The following is a 12,239-nucleotide window of genomic DNA, read 5'->3' as shown; positions in this document are numbered from 1 at the left end:
TATGTGATCATTGCTTAGACCTACCAGACTGTCTTTGAGGGTGACAATTACCTCACGGAAGGATGAAATTATGCAATATTATAGTAGCCTATTGGAACATGGCTCAAGTATTCCTCCCAGTGATGTCCTGCAGCTAGAGAACCACTGTTACATGCTCAGTCATGTGGTCTGTGGTAGTCCAAACTGACACGTGCTGAAGTCATGCGGCCCTATTGGCTTTGGTTCCTGTTCAACACCAGCCTACTATCACTGACCTATAACTAATGTTATAACACAGTCTGCAGCTATAACACAAGTTTGACCACTCATCCACACATTTTTCCATACATTTCTCCAACAATCACTTGTTGAATGATGTATGGGTACTGACTGTATGGATATTTTCACAAACATCGACATCACCATACCAATGAGCCAATGTTGTAGGCCACTGTCTGTCCATCATTGAGTAGAGACGCAATTTTCAATTCCAACCACAAGAGGTCAATGCTGAGTCATATTTTGTTGTTGCGCTGAAGAGCTCTTGGAACAATGTATAGGATTCCTATGGCAAATTTGTGATCAGCAAAAGTGATATTTTATATAATAATGTGTATGGGCAGCAAAAGGTATTTTGTTTGTGTAGTGCAAAAGTGTACAATATTCTTGTCTGTAGTAAAAAGTATTATTGACCGACTAGGATATTGCTGCTTCACAACGACTGCACGTTGTTGTAATGTATTATACTGTAATATTGCTCATATATTGGTCAAATGTGCTGTAATTTGGCTATTGCAAAGCCTAAAATCGTCAACTATTACTGAAATATTAACTAAAACATATTGAATATATAAGACATCGGAATATATTTCAGCAAATCAACAATGGGTGAAATGCAATTTTGAGAAAAACAACAACACACGTGTAATTTATGTATCAGAAAAACAAACGTTTGAACTTCAGAGGCCCACACACCCCTTTGCAACCTTTCAACTCCTTGCCGCCAGAGCCCGAGTGAAGACGGAACGTGACGAAAATGACGTCAGGTGCTCCGCTTGTCTCGTTTAGCGTACTGCGAAGGAGAGGGAAAAAAGCAAGCAACAAGAAGGAAGTGCAATGGCGACATTGGATCGCCAACTACCAAATCCGGATACGTTCCTGTGCAAACCTTGGTCGACTTTTATCAGCGCAGCAAAATTACACTATTCTGACAGTAAGTGCACGTCGATTTTGTCGTCCATTTCTATAAAAATGTCACGTGCGAACAGTGTTGTTGAACTGAGATTGAGTTAGCCAGCCGTGTCCTCCATGCATCTGTCAAAACTGGAAGATAACAACCACATTAAGTTAGTTACCAAATGCATAACAGATCGATAAAACTCATATTTTGCAAATGCTGTGTACTCATTTCTCTGATGCATTCTCAACATGTTCGTGATGTACATGGGTTAGTTTACTGCTGTCTGGCCAGGATAACTTTCCGTTGCTTGTTGGTGACAGTTTGCTTGATTTGTCAAGGCACCTCGTCAGTTAACGTTACAGCTGCGACCTAGTTATCGAGCTGGACGTCATGACACGTTCCAGCGTGACGTGCGTGAGATGTATGTTCTAATTCAAGCACCAACTAACCTCTAGTACATTAACTCCAATATTAACCTTATTTTCTGATATTATTCAAATACAGACTCGCTCGTCGGAAACCGCTTGAAAGAGCTGTACAACAACTGGGAAGGAACTAAACTCAGCAAAGAAGGTGAGGTTGATCAAAACGTGCTGTGGTGACTGTCACCTGAGCCTCGTTCTTGTGGACTGATGACGCTCCAGGTGTCACTCCAGCATTTTGTTAATTACAAACTAATTGATATCTAGTGGCATGATATTGGTCAAGCAGGAAATGTCACGTGCATGACTATGTTCCCTTCCTGCTTACCTACGAGTTTGTACTCTAGAGGTTCTTGGCTCCACCTACAATGTACAAATGAGGGGATTTGATAACTGTGGGTTGGTGGGCCACCCAGAGTGACAGACAGGAGCTACACTCAAGTGCAGTACACTTCAGTACTAACTACCCCGTCTTCAGTTCAGTCAGGCTGAGTGCCAAAGCAGCCTCTCTCAGTCCCAGCCAGACTGGAATCACCAACATGCTCTGACTGCTGATCCCAGGCCAACACACTGAGACAGAGGAAGATTGACTTGCCCTTTAGACACTGATCTAAGGCCAGTTGTGTTTGCCTTGGACCCCATAATGGATAAGGTAAGGAGATCCACTCACTCAGTCAGAATGGAGTCTCCCAGTGTTGTTGTTCCCCGGCCAAGAGTCAGGCAGGTTGTGACACACACACACACACACACACACACACACACACACACACACACACACACACACACACACACACACACACACACACACACACACACACACACACACACACACACACACACACACACACACACACACACACACACACACACACACACACTCAAGTCAGTCACACCATCAGCCGATGAGGTCACACCATGTGTCAAGCAGACAGTAATAGCTAACTGGGTGACGTCATTACAGACCAATGCCTAATCATCTCTGAGATTAGTGCCAGACAGCGATTATGCCCATAGTCATATGGTGAACTCAGCATTATGCCTTCTCTCCGCTACATAGGTCAACAGCTGATGCAGTCTATAATTCAATTCATTATCTGACAATGTTGTTTAGAGGATAAGTGAGACTTGACAATGCAGAAATATATAGAAAAATGTTATCCCCGCTTGAAACTATTTTCTCAGTGGGTGTCTGACAGACAGTGTGTTTCTCTCTCTGCCTTGGTAGCGCTCATTCACGAAAGACAAGATTGTTTTAGCAGCAGTGTTTTGGCAGTTTCTGTTGTTCTGGCAGGCGAGCGAGGCAGTAAGCTACACACTGTTCTCATTTGTCTTGGCAGAGACAGATGAAAATAAAAGCACCAGTTTTTAAGTGCTATACTTGTTGTTTCTGGTTTAGGGATGTGGACATTTGAAATAATTTCACTATTAGAATAATATCAGGATTTTCTTTCTTGGATATCTGGAGGGTTGGAATACGTGTTTTTTTGTTTTGTTTTTTGTAGGAGGAAGGACGTGTGTGTGTGTGTGTGTGTGTGTGCGTGTGTGTGTGTGTGCGTGCGTGCGTGCGTGCGAGAGACTACAAAGTAGCCAAGCTGGCCCAGTTAGCTGCTGCTTATTCATCATGACACGACAGAGCCTGTTTTGACTGCGTCACATCGACGTTAGGTGACTAGCTAGGTAACGAGCTAACCGAGGCTACAGTTACTGCACTCCTCGTCCTTGTAAAGAAATGGATAACACCGTGATTCAGATTAAACAACAGCCCACCTCTTGGTTGTTTGTCGTAGCCCACTCCTTCTTATTTAGCTCACTTTGAATTCTGTCATTTTAATTCCATGTTTGCATTGATTAGAGATCTCTCACTTCACTTGCTACACTCGAACCTCCGACTGTGGAGCAGCTTTGATTGGCCGACAAAAAAATCACCAAGCGTGAAAGGTGTGTGGGCTGCCAACATAGACGTCTTTGGGGGTGAACGCCATGAACCCTACTTTTAAAAAGTTGCTTGTTTCATTGAATGAAACCATTTTCAATGTCATCCTTGTATTTAACAATGTCACGTGGATAATTACATGTACGTGTAAAGCATTTTCACTGTTAATTTGTAAATAAATAGGTTGAAAGCGTTGGGCCAGTAACCGAAAGGTCTTGATGTTCTGGTACAGTTTAGAGTATTGGTTGGGGATTTATTTGTGGAGGGATGTAGCTGTTTTTCTACGTGATTTGTGATGTTTTACTTGTAGGGCACATTTGAAAAAGATGTCTTCCCTGGTAAAATAAAGGTTAAAAAAATATATAAGATGGGCTATTTTCATTGGAGCAGAGCGGCTGGTCTACCGGAGTGGTCTGATGCTCCACACAGTGTAGGGGCTGGACCATGGAGGTCAAGGTTGCCCTTAACCACTGATCTAGCATCAGAATAACCCTCCGCCAATCCTAACCTTTAACCATTATGTCTAAGCAACAATCTGGACCAGATCCACTCGATTTAGTTTATTTTGATCCCCATTTCGTTTTTTGCAGAAGCACCATCTACTCTTCCTGGGGTCCACACAAATCACAGAGCATGACAAGTAACACAACACTGATACACAGGTGGACAAGCACAGTCACGCACATCTTAAAATACAAAGACATACAATAATGCCTGCTGATTGATTGTATGTTTAGTGTTAGCCAGAGTGATGCTTCAGTCCTCGCTTCCATGAGATCTTGACTGGCTCTGAGGCAGCATCCCCCTTCTCCCCAAAGTGTACAGCCAAAGATCTCCGGACGGTCTGGGACAGCATGAGTACCGCCTCAGTTAGATACCCACCAAGCATGCCTGTTTGGAAGTAGGAAGAGACATTTTGATTGGATCAGCTGAACCCCTTCCCCCTCCCAACATTAACCATGGGAGGAAACAACAAGCTGCCCTTAGATCAATGCAGCTTTCTGGTCCTTCTCCTAGCTCACCCCCTGTCCCTGTTCCCGTCTCTGTGTCCTGCAGAGATGCACGTGTTTGGCCAGTTTCCCAACCAGGAAGATTTCTGTCTCGTCGTCTGCAATGTCTGCAACCAAGTGGTCAAACCCCAGGGCATCCTCACCCACTACGGTAAGAACCCTAACCCCTACACACGAGAGTAAGACCCCTAACTCTAACCCATCACAGTCAGAGCCCCTTAAACATTGGTCAGTGCTGGACCAAATTAAAATCACATTTTATTTGTCACATGCTTCATAGACTAAAAGGGAAATGGTTACCTACGGGTCCTTTTCCTAAAATGCAGAGTTAAAGTTAAATTTTAAAAAATAATAATTGAAAACCAGCTCTTGTCTGTCCCTCTGCTTACGTTCTCGTTTATCCCCAGTGAGCGGAGCGTGCTTACATCTGCTCTCTGCTGCTGGCTGCTCATGTCCTAGAGAGAGGAGTCTGTCTGTACACACACACACACACACACACACACACACACACACACACACACACACACACACACACACACACACACACACACACACACACACACACACACACACACACACACACACACACACACACACACACACACACACGACCCACTTTGAGTGCTCTCTCCTGCCCCCTGCAGGTTGCTGCCTCCAGCTGCAGTCCTCTCAGACAGGACCTAGACTTTTTCCTAACCACTAAATTGTTATAACGCATGTACATCTGACCTTAGATCTGTGCTTAGGGAAACAGGAAAGCTTCCTCTCACAACAGCTGCTCATTGACAGGCTCTGAATAGGTCAGGTCTGCTCAGGGGTCAATGCCTTTCAGCTATGCTCCTCCTGTGTGTGTGTGTGTGTGTGTGTGTGTGTGTGTGTGTGTGTGTGTGTGTGTGTGTGTGTGTGTGTGTGTGTGTGTGTGTGTGTGTGTGTGTGTGTGTGTGTGTGTGTGTGTGTGTGTGTGTGTGTGTGTGTGTGTGTGTGTGTGAGAAATACTCTTTCTGCCAGCCAGGCTGCAGGAGTCAGACAGACACATCTGTAGCTGGCGGCGGAGGCTGATTAAGCAGTTTAACGGAAAAGCTTTTGTGTGTTATTCAGAGGTGGGGTGTGTGTCATTCCGAGAATGTCTGTGTGCTAGACTGTTATTCATAGTGTGTGTTGTTGTCTGGTGACTCTGCTCGTATGGTCCTGGATTAATTGAACTCCTTGCAGGCTCTGTCCTCTCAGCTTAGTTTCGTTTCCTGACTTTGATGTGTGGGCTTGGCACTCACTGCAGTGCAGTGTGTTGGCGAGGCAGCTAGTTGTTTGTGTGCTTGCTTTGGTTCCAGTGTGGGCAGCTGTTGTGTGTGGTGTTGAAGGAGCGGCAGTGATTGTGTGTGTGGTTTAGTGTAGTGCTGACTTGTGTAGAGTAGTTTAGTAATGTGCTGCGTTGTCTGTGTCGCGATATGAAAGGTATTGGCTGTTGCAGAAGGGTTTGGCGCTTCACTCTCTCTCCTCTCTCTCTCTCCTCTCCTCTCTCTTTGTCTCCTCTCTCTCCTCTCTTTGTCTCTCTCTCTCTCTCCTCTTCTCTCTCTACTCTCTCTCTCCTCTCTCTTTGTCTCTCTCTTCTCTCTCTTCTCTCTTTGTCTCTCTCTCTCTCTCCTCTCTCTCTCTGTCCTCTCTCTCTCTCTCTTTGTCTCTCTTTGTCCTCTCTCTTTGTCTCTCTCTTCTCTCTCTCCTCTCTTTGTCTCTCTCTCTCTCTCCTCTTCTCTCTCTACTCTCTCCTCTCCTCTCTCTCTGGTGGGTGTCTTCCTCTAGCGTTGGTGGTGCGGATGTAAACAAACCCAGCTGAGCTCTGAGAAGCTGAGGCTGAGCTTCCTACTTCCTGTGGTTGCTAGCCTCACAGGGCTCTCACGCTAGCCACCGTTTCGCTCGCTTGGCAATGTCATGGCAACAGGCTTGAGGGACTAGGTAGTTGTTGCCCCTAACCACTGATACAGGGTCAGCTAGTTTTAAAAGCCCTTAATCATGTTTTTAAGGTTAGGATTATTTTGACCCTAGATCTATGTTAGGTGCCTTTTAGGTGTAGTGTTGTCTCTGTTGTCTTACCCTCTTTAGTGTTGTCTCTGTTGTCTTAGGTCTCCTTTATGTAGTGTTGTTGTTGTCTTAGGTCTCTCTTTATGTAGTGTTGTCTCTGTTGTCTTAGGTCTCTCTTTATGTAGTGTTGTCTGTTGTCTGTCTTCTTTATGTAGTGTTGTCTCTGTTGTCTTAGGTCTCTCTTTATGTAGTGTTGTCTCTCTTGTTGTGATGTGTGTTTTGTCCTATATTTACATTGTATTTATTTATTTGAATCCCAGTCCCAGCAGGAGGCCTTTTGCCTTTTTGTAGGCCGTCATTGTAAATAAGAATTTGTTCTTAACTGACTTGCCTAGTTAAATAAAGGTTAAATTAAAAATGTAAAAAATGAAATGTGGTAACTTGTACCTTGGAAGGGCAGAAGCACAAGACATAGACTTGGGTGCATTGTTAGATGTACGCTAAACTACAGTTGTAAGTAACCAATCTGGATGGGCTGCTGTGTAACTACTGCTGCTACTACTACTACATATCTGAATGAGGTGGACTTTAATCCTAGCTCCCAATACAGCTGCCCCCTCTGCTTTACCTTGCCTATTTACTCACCTGCCTGACGGACGCAGTTACACGCTCACACACACCTGGAACATACACACACACACACACACACACACAGAGGCCTTGACGCCTGCTTAATCTGTGTGCTCAGTCATCCGTATTGTTCTAACGAGCTGTTGGTATTTCAGCACTCATTGGCTGGGTAAGGCAATCTCCTTGTCATTCCCACAGACTGTCATCTTATTGGCTCCTCACACTGTCAATCACTAAGCTGTGACCAATGAGACAGGTTCTGTGGTGTGGGTGATGCAGCCTGTCAGACAGTAGTTGGCTGAGGACAGTTGGCAGGATGGCTGTGTTGCCGGGGCCAAGTCTATTTAGGAAATTGCCAGGGCAGAACAAAGATGTTGATTCCAAAATGAATAATCACAAATATTTTTATTTGCCGACAGTGATATAATGCATTATTGTATCCCCACTGCACAGTTCACAAGCTTTCCACACAAACTTTAGTGCAAAGTCTGCATGAGTAGTAGATCTACAACAAGCATTTAATGAGGTGTGTGCTCTCGCGCGCGCACGTGTGGGTGTGTGAGAGCACGTTTGTGGTGGGTGGGAGGACGCGTGTGTGCGTGTGTGCGTGTGTGCGTGTGTGCGTGTGTGCGTGTGTGCGTGTGTGCGTGTGTGCGTGTGTGTGTGTGTGTGTGTGTGTGTGTGTGTGTGTGGGAGTGCCCGTGTGGCTGTGTTGTGTTTTTGACATGTCCCTCTGTCCTGATTAGGTGTCTGGGGAGTAGAGTCCCAGTGAGGCAGAGAGAGTAAAGGACCTCCCCACCCTCCTTCTCCTCCTCCTCACCCTCCCCTCCCAAAGACATGCATAGCCAGAACCGTAAGTCTCCTCTCCTCTCCAATGCACTCTACTGCAATATGGATCCCAGCGTTTCAGACAAACCTTTTCACTTGGTGGCACCAGCTCATGATTCTGTCGCACCCATAAAAAAAACGTTGGCACGCAATATACAGTTGTGGCCAAAAGTTCTGAGAATAACACCAATATTAATTTTCACAGTTTGCTGCCTCAGTTTGTATGATGGCAATTTGCATATACAGTGGGGCAAAAAAGTATTGTCAGCCACCATTTGTGCAAGTTCTCCCACTTAAAGGTGAGAGAGACCTGTAATTTACATCATAAAAAAATCCAGAAAATCACATTGTAGGATTTTTAATGAATTTATTTGCAAATTATGGTGGAAAATAAGTATTTGGTCACCTACAAACAAGCAAGATTGCTGGCTCTCACAGACCTGTAACTTCTTCTTTAAGAGGCTCCTCTGTCCTCCACTCGTTACCTGTATTAATGGCACCTGTCCACAACCTCAAACAGTCACACTCCAAACTCCACTATGGCCAAGACCAAATAGCTGTCAAAGGACACCAGAAACAAAATTGTAGACCTGCACCAGGCTGGGAAGACTGAATCTGCAATAGGTAAGCAGCTTGGTTTGAAGAAATCAACTGTGGGAGCAATTATTAGGAAAAGGAAGACATACAAGACCACTGATAATCCCCCTCGATCTGGGGCTCCACGCAATATCTCACCACGAGGGGTCAAAATGATCACAAGAACGGTGAGCAAAAATCTCAGAACCACACGGGGGGACCTAGTGAATGACCTGCAGAGAATTGGGACCAAAGTAACAAAGCCTATCATCAGTAACACACTACGCCGCCAGGGACTCAAATCCTGCAGTGCCAGACGTGTCCCCCTGCTTAAACCAGTACATGTCCAGGCCCGTCTGAAGTTTGCTAGAGAGCATTTGGACGATCCAGAAGAAGATTGGGAGAATGTCATATGGTCTGATGAAACCAAAATATAATGTTTTGGTGAAAACTCAACTTGTCGTGTTTGGAGGACAAAGAATGCTGAGTTGCATCCAAAGAACAACATACCTACTGTGAAGCATGGGGGTGGAAGCATCATGCTTTGGGGCTGTTTTTCTGCAAAGGGACCAGGACGACTGATCCGTGTAAAGGAAAGAATGAATGGGGCCATGTATCGTGAGAGTTTGAGAGAGAACCTCCTTCCATCAGCAAGGGCATTGAAGATGAAATGTGGCTGGGTCTTTTAGCATGACAATGATCCCAAACACACCTCCCGGGCAACGAAGGAGTGGCTTCGTAAGAAGCATTTCAAGGTCCTGGAGTGGCCAAGCCAGTCTCCAGATCTCAACCCCATAGAACATCTTAGTGTTAGTTCGATCCCCGGGACCACCCATACGTAGAATGTATGCACACATGACTGTAAGTCGCTTTGGATAAAAGCGTCTGCTAAATGGCATATATTATTATATTATATTATCTTTGGATGGAGTTGAAAGTCTGTGTTGCCCAGCAACAGCCCCAAAACATCACTGCTCTAGAGGAGATCTGCATGTAGGAATGGGCCAATGTACCAACAACAGTGTGTGAAAACCGTGTGTGTGTGTGTGTGTTTGACCTCTGTCATTGCCAACAAAGGGTATATAACAAAGTATTTGGTCAATAACAAAAGTTTCTCAATACTTATCTTACACCATAATTTGCAAATAAATTCATTAAAAATCCTACAATGTGATTTTCTGGATTTTTTTCTTCTCATTTTGTCTGTCACAGTTGAAGTGTACCTATGATGAAAATTACAGGCCTCTCATCTTTTTAAGTGCGAGAACTTGCACAATTGGTGGCTGACTAAATACTTTCTTGCCCCACTGTACTCCAGAATGTTATGACGAGTGATCAGATGAATTGCAATTAATTTGAAAGTCCCTCTTTGCCATGAAATTAATGCAAATATTGCTGCCAGTATGAATGCACCGAAATCAACCATTTATCGGATCATCAAGAACTTCAAGGAGAGCAGTTCAATTGTTGTGAAGAAGGCTTCAGGGCGGCCAAGAAAGTCCAGCAAGCGCCAGGACCGTCTCCTAAAGTTGATTCAGCTGCAGGATCGGGGCACCACCAGTACAGAGCTTGCTCAGGAAGGGCAGCAGGCAGGTGTGAGAGCATCTGCACGCACAGTGAGGGGAAGACTTTTGGAGGATGGCCTGGTGTCAAGAAGGGCAGCAAAGAAGCCACTTCTCTCCAGGAAAAAAATCAGGGACAGACTGATATTCTGCAGAAGGTACAGGGATTGGACTGCTGAGGACTGGGGTAAAGTCATTTTCTCTGAGGAATCCCCTTTGCGATTGTTTGTGGCATCCAGAAAAAAGCTTGTCTGGAGAAGACAAGGTGAGCACTACCATCAGTCCTGTGTCATGCCAACAGTAAAGCATCATGAGACCATTCATGCGTGGGGTTGCTTCTCAGCCAACTGGGCTCACTCACAATTTTGCCCTTTAACACAGCCATGAATAAAGAATGGTACCAACACCTCCTCCGAGAGCAACTTCTCCCAACCATCCAGGAACAGTTTGGTGACGAACAATGCCTTTTCCAGCATGATGGAGCACCTTGCCATAAGGCAAAAGTGATAACTAAGTGGCTCTGGGAACAAAACATCCATATTTTGGGTCCATGGCCAGGAAACTCCCCAGACCTTAATCCCATTGAGAACTTGTGGTCAATCCTCAAGAGATGGGTGGACAAACAAAACCCCACAAATTCTGACAAACTCCAAGCATTGATTATGCAAGAATGGGCTGCCATCAGTCAGGATGTGGCCCAGAAGTTAATTGACAGCATGCCACGGCAGACTGCAGAGGTCTTGAAAAAAAGGGTTAACATTGCAAATATTGACTCTTTGCATCAACTTCATGTAATTGTCAATAAAAGCCTTTGACACGTATGAAATGCTTGTAATTATACTTCAGTATTCCATAGTAACATCTGACACAAATATCTAAAGACACTGAAGCAGCAAACTTTGTGGAAATTAATATTTGTCATTCTCTCAACTTTTGGCCATGACTACAGTACCGGTCTAAAGTTTGTACACACCTACTCATTCCAGGATTTTTCTTTCTTTGGACTATTTTCTACACTGTAGAATAAGACATCAAAACAATATAATAATACATATGGAAAAAAAGCTGTTAAACAAATCTAAATATATTTTATATTTGAGATTCTTCCAAGTATCCAACATTTGCCTTGATGACAGCTTTGCACACTCTTGGCATTCTCTCAACCAGCTTCATGAGGTAGTCACCTGGAATGCATTTCAATTAACAGGTGTGCCATGTTAAAAGTTAATTTGTGGTATTTATTTCATTAACGCTTTTGAGCCAATCAGCTGTGTTATTACAAGGTAGTGGTGGTATACAGAAGCTAACCCTATTTGGCAACATATCAAGTCCATATTATGGCAACAGCAGCTCAAATAAGCAAAGAGAAACAACAGTCCATTATTTTAAGACATGAAGGTCAGTCAATACTAAAAATGTCAAGAAACTTTGAAAGTTTCTTCAAGTGCAGTCACAAAAACCATCAAGTGCTATGATGACACTGGGCCTCATGAGGACCTCCACAGGAAAAGAAGCCCCAGAGTTACCTCTGCTCCAGAGGATAAGTTCATTAGATTTACCAGCCTCAGAAATTGCACCCCAAATAAATGCTTCAGAGTTCAAGTAACAGACACATCTCAACATCAACTGTTCAGAGGAGACTACGTGAATCAGGCCTTCATGGTCGAATTGCTGCAAAGAAACCACTACTAAAGGACACCAATAAGAAGAGGCTTGCTTGGGCCAAGAAATTTGAGCAATGGACATTGGACTGGTGGGAATCTGTCCTTTTGGTCTGATGAGTCCAAATTTGAGATTTTGGGTTCCAATTGCCATGTCTTTGAGATGCAGAGTTGGTGAACGGATGATCTCCGTTCCTACCGTGAAGCATGGAGGAGGAGGTGTGGGGGTGCTTTGCTGGTGACACTGTCTGTGATTTATTTAGAATTTAAGGCACACTTAACCAGCATGGCTTCCACAGTATTCTGCAGCGATACGCCATCCCATCTGGTTTACGCTTAGTGGGACTATCATTTGTTTTTCAACAGGACAATGACCCAACACACCTCCAGGCTGTGTAAGGGCTATTCGACCAAGAACGAGAGAGATTGAATGCTGCATCAG

General features: G+C 44.4%; 1 protein-coding gene across 2 annotated transcripts in view; it reads left to right on the top strand.

Moving 5' to 3' along the window:
- LOC123994629 (metabotropic glutamate receptor 8-like) overlaps positions 1-12,239 on the top strand; it is a 1,038,970-nt gene that overhangs the window by 940,569 nt on the left and 86,162 nt on the right. The window lies entirely within an intron of this gene.

The sequence above is a fragment of the Oncorhynchus gorbuscha genome, linkage group LG14, assembly GCF_021184085.1.
Source record: "Oncorhynchus gorbuscha isolate QuinsamMale2020 ecotype Even-year linkage group LG14, OgorEven_v1.0, whole genome shotgun sequence".
Classification (NCBI taxonomy): domain Eukaryota; kingdom Metazoa; phylum Chordata; class Actinopteri; order Salmoniformes; family Salmonidae; genus Oncorhynchus; species Oncorhynchus gorbuscha.
Note: the sequence above shows the minus strand (reverse complement) of the source record. Positions and strands in the feature narration are given on the sequence as shown.